General features: G+C 44.4%; 1 long non-coding RNA gene across 1 annotated transcript; it reads right to left on the bottom strand.

Annotated features, from left to right (window-relative positions):
* Window positions 1-240: 240 nt before the first annotated feature.
* On the bottom strand, window positions 241-13,098 carry LOC144097485 (uncharacterized). Its single transcript, XR_013307030.1, has 3 exons — window positions 13,036-13,098; window positions 8,321-8,437; window positions 241-336 (listed from the first exon to the last, which is right to left on the bottom strand). It is a non-coding gene; the product is annotated as an uncharacterized LOC144097485 (long non-coding RNA).
* Window positions 13,099-13,520: the final 422 nt, after the last annotated feature.

Genomic DNA, 13,520 nt, shown 5'->3' with positions numbered 1-13,520 from the left:
AGCATATCAACGTAATATTTCAGTGCAAAGCATTTACCTTAGCCCAAAATACCGCTAACTCACACGTTTATGCATCGTATCTTTTAGCCTGTAATTTTTTATGTTTTCTAAGTATTATATTGTCAGCCTTCTAGTTGATTTTGCATGTCACTTAGTCGTCAATTACCCAGGATACCAACAGCAGCTGTGTGCTTCTTCTGCAATTTTTTAAGAAACGCAAAGGTGCTTGCTTACCATACACGGAGAGCCGACTGCGATATAGTTGAACTCTTTCGTGTTTGTAGTTTTGTTGGTGCACGTATATGCGCAGCCTATTTGAGGATTGGTATCTTCAATCTAGGACAAGAAAAGCAAATATGATTGCGAGTAATCGCATCGCTTCGTAATAACTTTAAAAATTGGAAATACTCTTCCGCTTCCCCACAGAGTATTTGAATCATTTCTTTCTTTCTAGGTTATTTTCGTGCTTAACGTTTTGGTGTTCTTTTCTTATTCGCGTGAGTGATTGCTTCTTAGGTTGTTCAGCCTGTTGTCTGAATTCTGAAATGACAATCTCTGTCAGCCAGATCTTCATGACGAGTCTCCTATGTATCCTCTCTGAAAAGCACAGTGCCATCGGGACTCAGGGCGTCCGCAGTTGAAGATATATATATATATATATATATATATATATATATATATATATATATATATATATATATATATATATATATATATATATATATATATATATATATATATATATATATATATATATATATATATATATATATATATATATATACACTAAGTCACTTTTGACAAATTCATGCTCAATATATCAGTTGTCTTGGCTGCTTCCCTGCAGGGCAAATCTCTCCTGTCATTTCCCAAGGGCACATACAAACAAGCAAACAAACAAACTGGAGCATTATCACTGCAGCTTGTAGACGGAAGAGATTTGATAGAACAGATGCCAAAGAAGAGATTGAAAAAAATTCGGCAGAGGCACTTATGTCTGCTTACCTGTGGGAATGCGAAACTATTACTGCCCCTGGGTGCATTCACACCCACGCACCTACACACACGTGCGCGCACACACGCATACACGCGCGCTTATGACACTACCTAGAACGCTGTACGACAAACGATTTCGTCACAATTTTGGTCCGAATGGCGAGAAAACTGCCCCCACATGGAGGTTGGCCAGTGGCAAATACGCGCGCGCGCGCGCGCGTGTGTGTGTGTGTGTGTGTGTGTGTGTGTGTGTGTGTGTGTGTGTGTGTGTGTGTGTGTGTGTGTGTGTGTGTGTGTGTGTGTGTGTGTGTGTGTGTGTGTGTGTGTGTGTGTGTGTGTGTGTGTGTGTGTGTGTGTGTGTGTGTGTGTGTGTGTGTGTGTGTGTGTGTGTGTGTGTGTGTGTGTGTGTGTGTGTGTGTGTGTGTGTGTGTGTGTGTGTGTGTGTGTGTGTGTGTGTGTGTGTGTGTGTGTGTGTGTGTGTGTGTGTGTGTGTGTGTGTGTGTGTGTGTGTGTGTGTGTGTGTGTGTGTGTGTGTGTGTGTGTGTGTGTGTGTGTGTGTGTGTGTGTGTGTGTGTGTGTGTGTGTGTGTGTGTGTGTGTGTGTGTGTGTGTGTGTGTGTGTGTGTGTGTGTGTGTGTGTGTGTGTGTGTGTGTGTGTGTGTGTGTGTGTGTGTGTGTGTGTGGTGTGTGTGTGTGTGTGTGTGTGTGTGTGTGTGTGTGTGTGTGTGTGTGTGTGTGTGTGTGTGTGTGTGTGTGTGTGTGTGTGTGTGTGTGTGTGTGTGTGTGTGTGTGTGTGTGTGTGTGTGTGTGTGTGTGTGTGTGTGTGTGTGTGTGTGTGTGTGTGTGTGTGTGTGTGTGTGTGTGTGTGTGTGTGTGTGTGTGTGTGTGTGTGTGTGTGTGTGTGTGTGTGTGTGTGTGTGTGTGTGTGTGTGTGTGTGTGTGTGTGTGTGTGTGTGTGTGTGTGTGTGTGTGTGTGTGTGTGTGTGTGTGTGTGTGTGTGTGTGTGTGTGTGTGTGAAAAATCAAGCTCTAGGACGATGAGACAGCAGCAACAAGCTCTGCTAACAAACACGCTGGACACGTCGGGGCCCAGTCGCTGCCGAACCCCGACCAAAAAAAAAGCCCTTTGCCCACTCTTCGCTCCCTTCTTGTCACCTAACAGTCTTCCAGCTGTTCCCTCGCGAGCACTGCTGCAACGCCTCAGTTGTGTGCACATGCTCAAGGCGGCGCATGCCACTGTGGCACGCGTTTCGAAGTTCGTCCCAGAGTGCGTGCAGCTGCAGGAGTCCTTAGAGGCAAACTCCGAGGGTCTTTGAACATTGTGAGTTGATAATCGCGTCACCTTTCTTAGAGTGCCCTTACTCCGGTACAAAAAAAAAATTGTTTTTCAAAATATGAGTAGAAATATTTAAACACCAAAAATAAGAAAATGGAAACATAAACTGGGTTTTGACCAAAATATAACGTCACGACAGACCATCCTAGGACATCGCGAATAACCTCACAAAACTCAGTGTGCGCATATATTGGCTAAACTGGCGACTGCAAGTGAGAGCGTGGATCACCATTTGCCTGAAATGACAAGCCAGCTCGAAATTTTGTCCTTCACAAGCACAGAGCGAGTATCGACGGTCGTGCTTCCAGTGACGTCACACAGGCAAGGTTGCCCGTAGAAACCTTCCGACTGAGGCAATGAAGTGGGAGGAGGAGGAGGAGGAGGAGGAGGAGGAGGAGGAGGAACAACTTTATTTACGCCATGGCCTAATGGCATCATGACCTAATGGCGCCGTGACGGGGGCCCAAGCGGCAACTCAGCGGAGGATCTGAGGCCTTTGTCGCTCAAGAGCCGCCGAGACCTGCTGGACGGCCCAGGTTTGCACGTCACGGTCAGAGCATTCCGCCGCAGCCGCGAGTCGAGGCGGAATCGTTATGCTTTTAGAAGCCTCGTCGGGGAATTTTGTGCAGTCCCATAGGAAGTGCGTCAGAGTTGCCCTCTCCCGCTGGCACACGCGACTTTCATATAAGTTTGGGTATAGATGAGTCATTAACACCGGGGTTGGTAAAGAACCAGTTTGTAGTTGTCTAAACAGCACCGCCTCCGCTCGGCTCATTCCCGGGTGTGGGGGTGGGAAAGTCCTTCGAGCGAGGCGGTAAAACTGCTTAAGTTCATTGAATGTTGTCATGTGGTCTTTGGCACTACACCACGTTGGACGGTCGGTTGCAGCGGCGCGGTTGGTTAGCGCTCGCGCCACTGCATGTGCCGTCTCGTTGTGGTTAGCGTGCTTCTCCGACGCATCGTTGCCCGCATGCGCCGGGAACCACCTGAGTCTGACATACCTTTCTTCCCGTTGTAGGTCAGTCGAGCACAGAACGCGCACAGCCTCACCGCACACTTTGCCCTTGGCATAATTCCGCACTGCACTTCGGGAATCACACAGCACCGTTTGGCATCCGGGGTCGGCGATGGCCAAGGCAATGGCTACCTCCTCCGCCTGACATGCCTCTGGGACCCGTAAGCTTGCCGCTGCCCTCGCGGCGCCTGATGACGCATCGATGACAGTAGCTACGAACGCCGTGTGGTCTCCCTGGTATTCAGCCGCATCCACGAACCTGGCGTGCGCATCCTTGGCATGAAAGTCGATGAGGAATTTGGCGCTCGCCGCTCTTCGCTCCTTATTAAACTCAGGATTCATGTGTCACGAATTGCGAAACACTGTTTGCGTGCTGTGTACTCAAAACTAAATAGTCCTTACATAAAAGGTTTGATGTCAACATGTTCTCAGTAGCTATAGCGTTTTCCGATAAAAACGTCTGGCATCACTGTGATGATGTATAAAAAAGGTGGTGAGAATGTGCTACAGCCAGCGAGCGTGAAACCATCCCTTGTCTCTCATATCCTGGCAAATTTTGCTGCACAAATATGACACCCATGTGATAAATAGAGCCTTCCATACTGTTGCTAGACCTCCGATGTGGTTCGATGCTTTCGCTTTTGTCTTTCAGACAGCTTGCACTAGCTGCACGAAATGGACGAAATTCTAAATATTGATAATCGCCGGCATACCGATTCCTGAAATTTCAGCACAGCTAAAAAACTTTTGTGATTGAGTTTTTATTACGAGTACATTCGCTAGCATAATTTTGAAGTAATAATTTATTAGATTCCTTCATAATTTCTTAATTAAAGTGTTAATGAAAGCCTATTCCGGGCGCTCCACCGTATTTCAGTGATACATTTCTCTCCTGGCAATAGTATATCCGCTACTTCTACCAAAATTTTTCTCGGTACTGAGCTGTACAATCTCGAAACCTGTAAACAGTTTTTTTATCTTACTGCAAATATTCCTCCTCAGCACTGGTCCTTTAACTTTATGGTGAGGGTCTTTGTGTGCCCAAATGCACAACTGGCTCGATTTATTATAGCTGCAGCAGGAATTCCCCGAGCACATCCATCTGATTTTAAGACCGTGAATAGAAAAACTGTGCGTTGTCCTGTTTTCTCTTTTCAGCGGTTGCCCTTTATTGCGTTTAATCTGGATGTTATTTTCGCACCTACAGTCCCAGCCACGATACGGACTAGTCGGTGCTCAGCCCTGCCAGACGGCACAGATGTTGCCGCCTGTACTCACCGCTCGATAAGTGTGCTGCCTTATACGGCAAACATTTTCTTTTAAAGACAAAGCAAAGACTGTTTTCTGCTTTCTGGGCGAATTTATAGCTATAGTGGAACCGCTCCCTTAATTAGGCCGCTTGCCCTCTAGCCTACTTGGTCCTCATTTCCTCATAAAAGCATCATCATCATCAGCCTTACTACACCAACTGCAGGGTAATGGCCTCTCCCATGTCTCTCTACTTAACACTGCCCTTCGCCAGCCTCATTCACCCTATGCCTGCAAACTTAATCTCATCCAGCCACCTAACCTTCTGCCGCCCCCTGCTACGCTTACTTTCTCTTGGAATCCACTCCGTTACCCTCAAGGACTAGCGGTTATCTTGCCTTCGCATTACATGTCATGCCCAAGCCCATTTCTTCCTCTTGATTTCGACTAGTATGTCATTAACCAGCGTTTGTTCCCTCACTCACTCGGCCCGCTTCCGGTCTCTTGACGTTACACCTATCATTTTTCTTTCCATGGCTCGCTGTGTTGTCCTTAACTTAAGCTGAATCCTTTTCGTTAGCCTCCACGTTTCTGCCCGGTAGGTGGGTACCGGTAAGGTACAGCTGTTCTACACTTTTCTTTTGGGGGATATTGGCCACCTACTATTCATGATCTGAGAGAACCCGCCATATGCGCTCCACCCCGTTCTTAACCTTCTAGTTATTTCCGTCTCATGGTCCGGATCAGCGGTCACTATACCTGCCATAAGTACACGAATTCATTTACCACTTCCAGCACCTCATTGCCAATTGTGAACTGCTGTTCCCCTGCTAGACTGTTGAATATTACTTTGGTTTTCTGCATGTTAATATTTAGACCCACCGTAGTGCTCTGTCTGTCTAACTCATTAATCATGATTTGCAGTTCACCTCCTGAGTGACTCAGCAAGGCAATGTCATCAGCGAATCGCAGATTATTTCCGTATTCTCCGTTAACTCTTATTCCCAACTGTTCCCAATTCAGGCCTCGGAATACCTCCTGCAAACAGGCGGTGAAAAGCATTGACGTGATCGTGTCTCCTTGCCGGACGCTCTTCCTTATAGGAATTTTATTGCTGACTTTATGGAAGACTTAGGTAGCTGTGCAGTTCCTATATATATATATATATATATATACAGTATAGAAAGATAAACGTATTTGGTTGCTAGAGGCAAAAATTCAAAGTTGAAAACGCTTCATTTAGCCATAGATTTATTTTGAGTCGACGTTTCGGACAGAGCCTGTCCGAAACGTCGACTCAAAATAAATCTATGGCTAAATGAAGCGTTTTCAACTTTGAATATATATATATATATATATATATATATATATATATATATATATATATATATATATATATATATATATATATATATATATATATATATATATATATATATATATATATATATATATATATATATATCTTCCAGTCTTTTTACATAAGGCTCTTCTACACCCTGATTACGCAATGCGTGTATGACTGCTGAGGTTTCCACTGAGTTGAATGCTTCCTCGTAATCAATTAAGGCTATATATAGGCGTTGGTTATATTCTGCTCATTTCTCTACACACTGATTTACAGTGTGAAAATCATCTATTGTGGAATATTCTTTACTAAAGCCTACCTGATCATTTGGCTGATTATAGCCTAAGGTTTCCATCACTCTATTAGCGATTACCACAGTAAATACCTTGTAGGCAACGGATAGTAAGCAGATCGGTCTGTATTTTTTCAAGTCCTTGGCATCTGCTTTCTTATGAATTAAGATTATATTTGCGTTCTTCCAAGCTTCTGGTACGGTCGAGGTCATAAGGCATTGCTTATACAGAGTAGCTAGTTTTTCTAGCAGAATCTCCCCTCCGTCTTTCAACAGATCTGCTGTTACCGGATCCTCACCAGCTGCTTTTCCCCTTTGCATTGCTCCTAAAGCTTTCTTTATTTTCTCTTTCTTTACTGGCGGCATGACGCATTGCTTTGCTCTACTGTCTCTATCATTAACGTTCTGATTGCATTAGCTACTGTATATATTTGTGTAGAACGCTTGGGCTACTTTAACTATCTTATCCATATTGCTAATGACATTGCCCTCCTTGTCTCTTAACACATACATCTTCTGGTTTTTACCTATGCCTAGTTTTCTCTTAACCGCTTTTAGACTACCTGCGTTCTTTAGAGCATGCTCGATTCTCTCCATATTAAACTTCCTTATGTCGGCTAACTTGCGCTTGTTTATTAACTTCGATAGCTCTGCTATTTCTATTTTGTCTGTAGGGTTGGACGCCCTCATGCTTTGGCGTTTCTTAATCAGATCTTTCGTCTCCTGAGATGGCTTCCCGGTATCCTGTTGAACTGTCGAACCGCTCTTAGGCCTGGACACTTTTCACCAAAGCAGTGCGTGCTGGCAGTCTCACTGTTTTGAGAAATATTCTTTGCTGCGCTCACTACCTAAATACAAAAACACCCGAGTCGTGACTACAAGAATGCCCAACTGGAATGGAACAGAAAAGTTTCTGTTAAAGGAAGCAAACTCACAAACAGGGCTGCTAGTTCATTGCGCTCACAACGTTGTATACACAGCGTCCGAAAGGGTTAAAGCCACACCAAGTGCCAGCCATTTTGCTCTATCCACGCTTAAAAGTTAGTCGCAATCTATAATTCTTGCTTTGTATTTTCGATTTTACCGCATCACCTACTCTGCGCCTGTTTTAACTACGTAGTACGTCCAGGAACTGATCATATTTCTATGGCCGATGACTTTGGTTTGGCTACCAACTAATTGTGGCGTATTGCCGAGGAAACTCCACTAGAAACGCATAAGTAATCATACTAGTTTCACCTTGAATCTGCACACTCGGCTCAGAGGCCATCATTGAACTCGGTGCTGTGCAGTGTTCGCATCTAGAGTGGCAAAGCGTTTTGAAGATCACAGTTCCATTCACACAGCTATGAGCGCTCTTGAACCGGCAGGACCAGAGCAAAGCGAATATTCTAGCTGGAAACAGAACTTTAATACAAATGTGCTAATCAAATTGCTGCGGCCCTCGCCATGTGGGGTGGCATAGTGGGGCTGCAACTTCCGCATTTTGTACTAGACTTGCTTCTTGGCTTCGATATCTGTTTTCGCTCTTTCTCTTATTCCAGACGTATCATAAAGCGTAAAGTGTATATAAAACAACCTGTCTAAAGCTTTTCTGTAGCAATTATATGTATTGAATTAAGACATTACATTAGCGGAAACGAGCTGCAGTTGTAAATAAAAACTGCCATTTACAGGTTCTTCAGTTCATAATGAATGAATTCAGCACAATTAAAACGTTGAAAGGTGGTCTGATCGGAAGTTCATGTCCAGAAAATATGTGTGTATTTTCGTTTGATGACACAAAAGCAGTCATAATATTGTAATTAGTCGTGTAGCTGGTAAATTATTTCAATGCATGCTAAAGAATAGCATTTTTGCTATAACATATATAATGAAACAGTGCAGTACAGTCAGTAAAGCTTGAATTTTCACGATAATCACGATCTAATGCAAAAGGCTTACTGTATATTTGTGGTTATTTTAGGTGACTCAAATAGTCAAATCGCTTTTATAAATTGGGAAAAGCGCTTGGTAGATCACAAGAGCAGACGGGAGTTCTTAAAAACACTAATTTAAATTAAAACCACTTCGGACAGCCAACTTACTTTTGTGGCATTAATCACTCCTTTGCAGCCCAGAGTAATATTTTTTACCCGGCATATTGAATTCTTGCACTCTCCTAGCTTTACAGTGAGTTCTCCGTCGTAACCCGGATCCACTACCTGTTACAAAAGACGTCAGAACATCTTTGAAATGCACCATTTCTCAAAATAAAGCCTACACTGAAAACAATGTGTACTTCTTTGTATATTTTGTCGATGAACTGCCACACATATGGTTATGGTACGCGCGTAAACACACCGAAGCCACAGATGCAAGGAAAGCCTGAATGCATCAAGCGGGGGGCACTAAAATGTCACAAGAATGGCCACCAACCGGGTTATTTAAACTGAGAAATTACAGCTGCGCGCGTATTACAGGGTTGGCACGCCAAATTTTTTCACCGAAAAATTGTTCTGGTTACCGGTTCTGGTTCTGGTTCGCATTACAGACATTGCCCGGGCCCATTTTCTTCTTGATTTCGACTAGGTTATCGTTAGCACGCGTTTTTTTCTTGCCCATTCCGCCCTCTTCCTGTCTTTTTACGTTACACCTATTATTTATCTTTCCATCTCTCGTTGCATTTCCCTCAATTTGAATTGAAGCCTTTTCGCTAGTTTCCACGTTTTTTTCCCCCATGGTTATCGCGGTAAAATGCAGCCATTTTATACATTCCTCTTGAGAGATAGTGTTAATCTTCTATTCATCACCTCAGAATGCCTGACACGTGCGCTCTACGTTATTGTTATTTTGATAGTTATTTCAGTTTCGTGGTCCGGATGTGCCGTCCCTACGTGGCCGAAGTAGACGTATTTCTTTATCATTTCCCATGATTCGCTTCCTAACGTGAGCTGCTTTTGTCTTTCGAGACTGTTGAACGCGTTGCTTCATAATTTCTTCGCAATAATTTTTGGGCCCACCGTTTCTCCTTTGCTTGTCTAGGGCCTCGGTCGCGCTTTTGAATTCGGCCCCTGAATTACTCAGAAAGACAATGTCACCAGCATGTTGGAGACTGTTAAACTAGTGTCCGTTAGCGGTCATCGTCAACTGTCCAGTCCTCTCACTGCCACATGTAAGCACGCAGTGACTTTTTTTTAGGAGATCGTGTCTCCTTGCCTAGCGCACTTCCTTACTGCGAATTTATCAGCTTCCCTCAGAAGGACTACGGTCGCTGTACAACCGCTTTAGATATATTCCAATACTTTTACTCATGCCTCTTCTACACCGTGGATCCGCAATGCTTGCATGACAGCTCAAGTTTCAACTCAGTGTTTTTCTCGTAATCTCGGAAAGCTAAGTGCAGAGATTCAATATATTCTGCGCATCGCATATAACGTGATTAGTGGTGTGATTGTGGTCTATTATACAGTATCCTTGGCGAAATCCCGCCTAGTCCTTTGGTTGACTGAAGCCTCAGGTTGGTCTAATTCCGTTAGTGATTTAAACAACGGACGGTCTGCTGATTTCGCTGTACATTTTTAAGTCCTTGACATTCCTCTTTTTATGGCTTCAGGTTATGTTAGCGTTATTCCAAGATTCTGGCGGCATCAAGGTCGTGAGGCATTGCGTCTACAAGGTTACAAGTTTTTCGAGCATAATGTCCCCTTTAACAAATTGGCATTGACCTGTGCATCCCCTCCCACTTTTCCCTTTACACCACTCGCTAAGCTTTCTATTCTTCCTCTTTGGTTACATGTTGGTTGCCAGACCTTTCTACGTCACTGGCTTCATCATTAGCATTCTAATTATTTTAGCTGCTGTAGAGGTCTGTGTAGAATTCTTCGGTTATTCTAACTGCATTTTTCATATTGTTATTTCCGCTGCCTTCTATGTCTCTTAATGCGTACATCTGATTTTTCCCAATTGAAAAGTTCATTTTAGGCTACCTCCCTTCATTAGATCCTGCTTGATCCTCTCCATATGCTCAGGAACCAGAAGAAGGGCAGTTGCAAGCATAGGAAGGGGGGGGGGGGGGGGGCAGAGCGCACGGCTTTAATGAAAAGAGCCTAGTCTAGCATGAGCGGTCCTCACACGACTGTGTCTACTAACTTGCCCTCGCGGCTCAGCGCAGAGCTCGTGGTGGTCAGGGGCCTGGAATTAGTAGTTCCATGAAAGATAAACAACTGTCTAGGAACGAAACAAAGTATATACACAAGAAGAAAAAAGGAAAACTAGAGGTGAAGCTGACGCACAGTCCTTGAGAGTTGGAAGCGGAGATAAACAAAAATAGCTTAGGATAACATGGGTAAGGCGAAAGCAGCTTAAAACAGACCGTGAAGAGCACTGCAGCCATGCGAGAAGTAATGTTTCAAGCGTACAGCATGCACAATTTCAGTTCGAAGTCAGCGACGTCCGACTGCCTCAGTTAAATTAACAGCGACTTCAAAATTAATGTTGCTGACTCGGCGGAGGATTTAATACGGTCCGAAATAACAGTGCAGCAATTTCTCGGACAATCCTTTTTGGCAGACGAGAGACCACACGTGATCACCTGGATTATAAGTGACTTCTTTGTAACGGAGGGTTTAGTGTCGGCAGTCTGTGCTCTGCCGCCTCTTGATCTGAAAAACCGAGCCAGTTGACGAGCTTGCTCCGCTTGACGTCACTGATCTCCACCCAATAGTAATTATCTGGTCCGCTGGCATCAATTCTCTCCAGAGAAGGGGAATTATCCAGACTGGAGACGTCAATTTCCTCAAGTCAATCAGCGAATCTTATGAGTGATGAGACTGTTTTTTTTTTCCGATGAGGCTTGTAATGTCATCACATTAAAATACTTTGCCCGGCGAAGACTGTCGAAGTAATCATCTATACGCGGTAGCAGATGAACTTTCTTTTCGTCACACTAGTATTCTTCCTGCAATCGACCGAAACGGGCATTGTGCCGTCCTTCTTTTTCACAAGAGGCACAGACGACGACCAAGGGCTGTTCGATAATTGAATCATGCCGTCATCTAGTATCTCTTTGACTTGTGTATGGATTGCCTACCCATCTCTGGTAGAGGCACAATAACGCCGCTGCTGGTGCACTGGGCGTGCGCCATTAAGCGTTATTATTCCGTGTTCCTTGATGGAATTAGGGCGACGATGCAAAACACGCGCTCAACTCGAGCAACAGTTCCTATAGCTGCCTCGTTTCTGCCGGAAGGAGGGCTGAGTTTACGTCGACATCGTTTAGTGTCTTCCGCTTAACTGCAACAGGCGTGGTTTCCCGGTACGTAAAGCAACCAGCCACTTCCTTAACAGGGTCGATGCGAGCTATGGCTGCCCTCCGAAACAAAATGGCGTTATTCTCCGCTAAGAGTCGTGACAAGCACCTCTACGGGACCGTCGTAGAGGATGGCCAGCTCTCTCACAACGCAAATGCCCAGCGTAAGTAAAAAGGCGACGTTTGGCTCAACAACACGACGTCCCCGATGCGGTTTGAGGCAGGTTGAAGTGTAGCAGTACCATCTGAAGTACGCAGTACGGCTCTGAAACTATCCTCGTCAGTTGTTTCGGCAGCCAATCCGGTTTAAAGCATGAGAACACGGTTAACAAGCAGACGTCACGTCTCTCTCGTCACCGAGTGATGATCCCCATTGCTCGCTTGTCGTCGTCTCGCGGCATCTCGGACACCGCCACAAGAGGTCGGCCGCCGTTTGAAGCCGACGTGATCCAGAAGTGTGACCCGTTCAGGTGAAAGCTGCCTTTAGCGCCCCCGGCATCTGCTCGCAGCTGTGCTCGTATTTCGTAATCAAGCCCTCCCTCCCACTGTTGTTTTTTCAGCAGCTTCAGTAGAAGTCTGCACCTTCTACCAGGGTAGCTTTGCTTCATCCCTTGTTTGACATGTGCGATAAACTACGCGATACAGTTCTGACTCACAAGCGGCAGATTATTTACTTCTTTGAATTGCCCTCAGGGCCAAAAATTAATGCCTTTAATTTTAGAAATAATTTTGCCCGAAGCAGCAAAAAGACATTATTGAAATTCATTGTGACTTTGTCGAACTAATCGCGCGATGCCTCGTAACTTTCGGCAAGGGTATAGAACTTGTGCGGCCGTAATGCACACTAAGAGCACACTTCCGTAAGAACTCAGGTATTATCTCCAGATATTCCGCCGCTAACGTCTGTAGTTAGGACGCTCCTTGTTCGTGTTAATAAAAGATGCCCTAAAGACAGAGCACGAAGTACATCCACTTGCGCGAAGTAACTGTTCACAGTGCAGGCCTCTGCTCATCTTTCCGCAATGCCGTCATTTGCCGCAATGCCGTCGTTTCATATTTCTTAACATGTTTCCTCCTAAATAACTAAGAGGCCCCTTTTGTTTTTCTTTAAGCTTGCAGATCTTCATACACTAACAAACCACATAATGTCAAAAAATCTTTCTGTGGCCTTTACATTATTACTACATGTACAATTTTGGCTTCAATAATTATCCACCTTCAAACGAGCGCGAAGGGCGCCCCGCACACTTCCGGAGTGCTCAACATGATTATGCGTTCTCTGTAAAAAATGTCATTATTAGGTTGACAAACTCACCTATCCAAAACTACGTGTAATAATTCGCGGTGCCACAGAGCGCCCCTTCCAAGTAGAAATCTGTGGCACCTCTGCTGGGCCAGTTTTTGTTTGCGTGCGGTTCGATGCAATTGCAAAATCCTGCAAATACATCCCGCAGGTATTTGCAGATTTTCCAGGTAAATTAACGACATTTTATAGACATCGAAATCACGTACCGAGCACAACGTGGTTTCTCCCGGTTGGTGACGTGCTTTACTGCATGAGCAGTTCTTGTACATATCCTGGAATCCACAAAAAATCGAAACTTTTAATTCAAAGCAACAATTCAACTATCGTACAGGACAGGAACACTTGTTTACATCAAAAGCAGGCTGTAAAATACCAACCTTACAACAGAAGTGGCACCAAATTTTGTTTGTTTCCTTTTTTCCAATAATAAAAAAGACGCCAGTAAAAGCGAAATCGCCTTAACCCGGAAAACAATTGAAAATTCACTTTTTCGCCCAGGTTGCTCAGTTTAATTTCATTAGCGGAAGTATGGTTATTTCGCCCGGGACGGGTTCATACAACGTTGAGGTCACATGAGACACACAAAAATTACAATGTTATAGTTGTTTGTTCATTTGGTATTCTGGTTCTTAAAACAGTGTGGTGTGAAACGTGGAGTAAATAAAACGACAAGCAGCAATTTTAGCGCAAT

The sequence above is a fragment of the Amblyomma americanum genome, chromosome 7, assembly GCF_052857255.1.
Source record: "Amblyomma americanum isolate KBUSLIRL-KWMA chromosome 7, ASM5285725v1, whole genome shotgun sequence".
Classification (NCBI taxonomy): domain Eukaryota; kingdom Metazoa; phylum Arthropoda; class Arachnida; order Ixodida; family Ixodidae; genus Amblyomma; species Amblyomma americanum.
The sequence above is the reverse complement of the archived record's forward strand: the minus strand, read 5'-3'. Positions and strand labels throughout refer to the sequence as shown.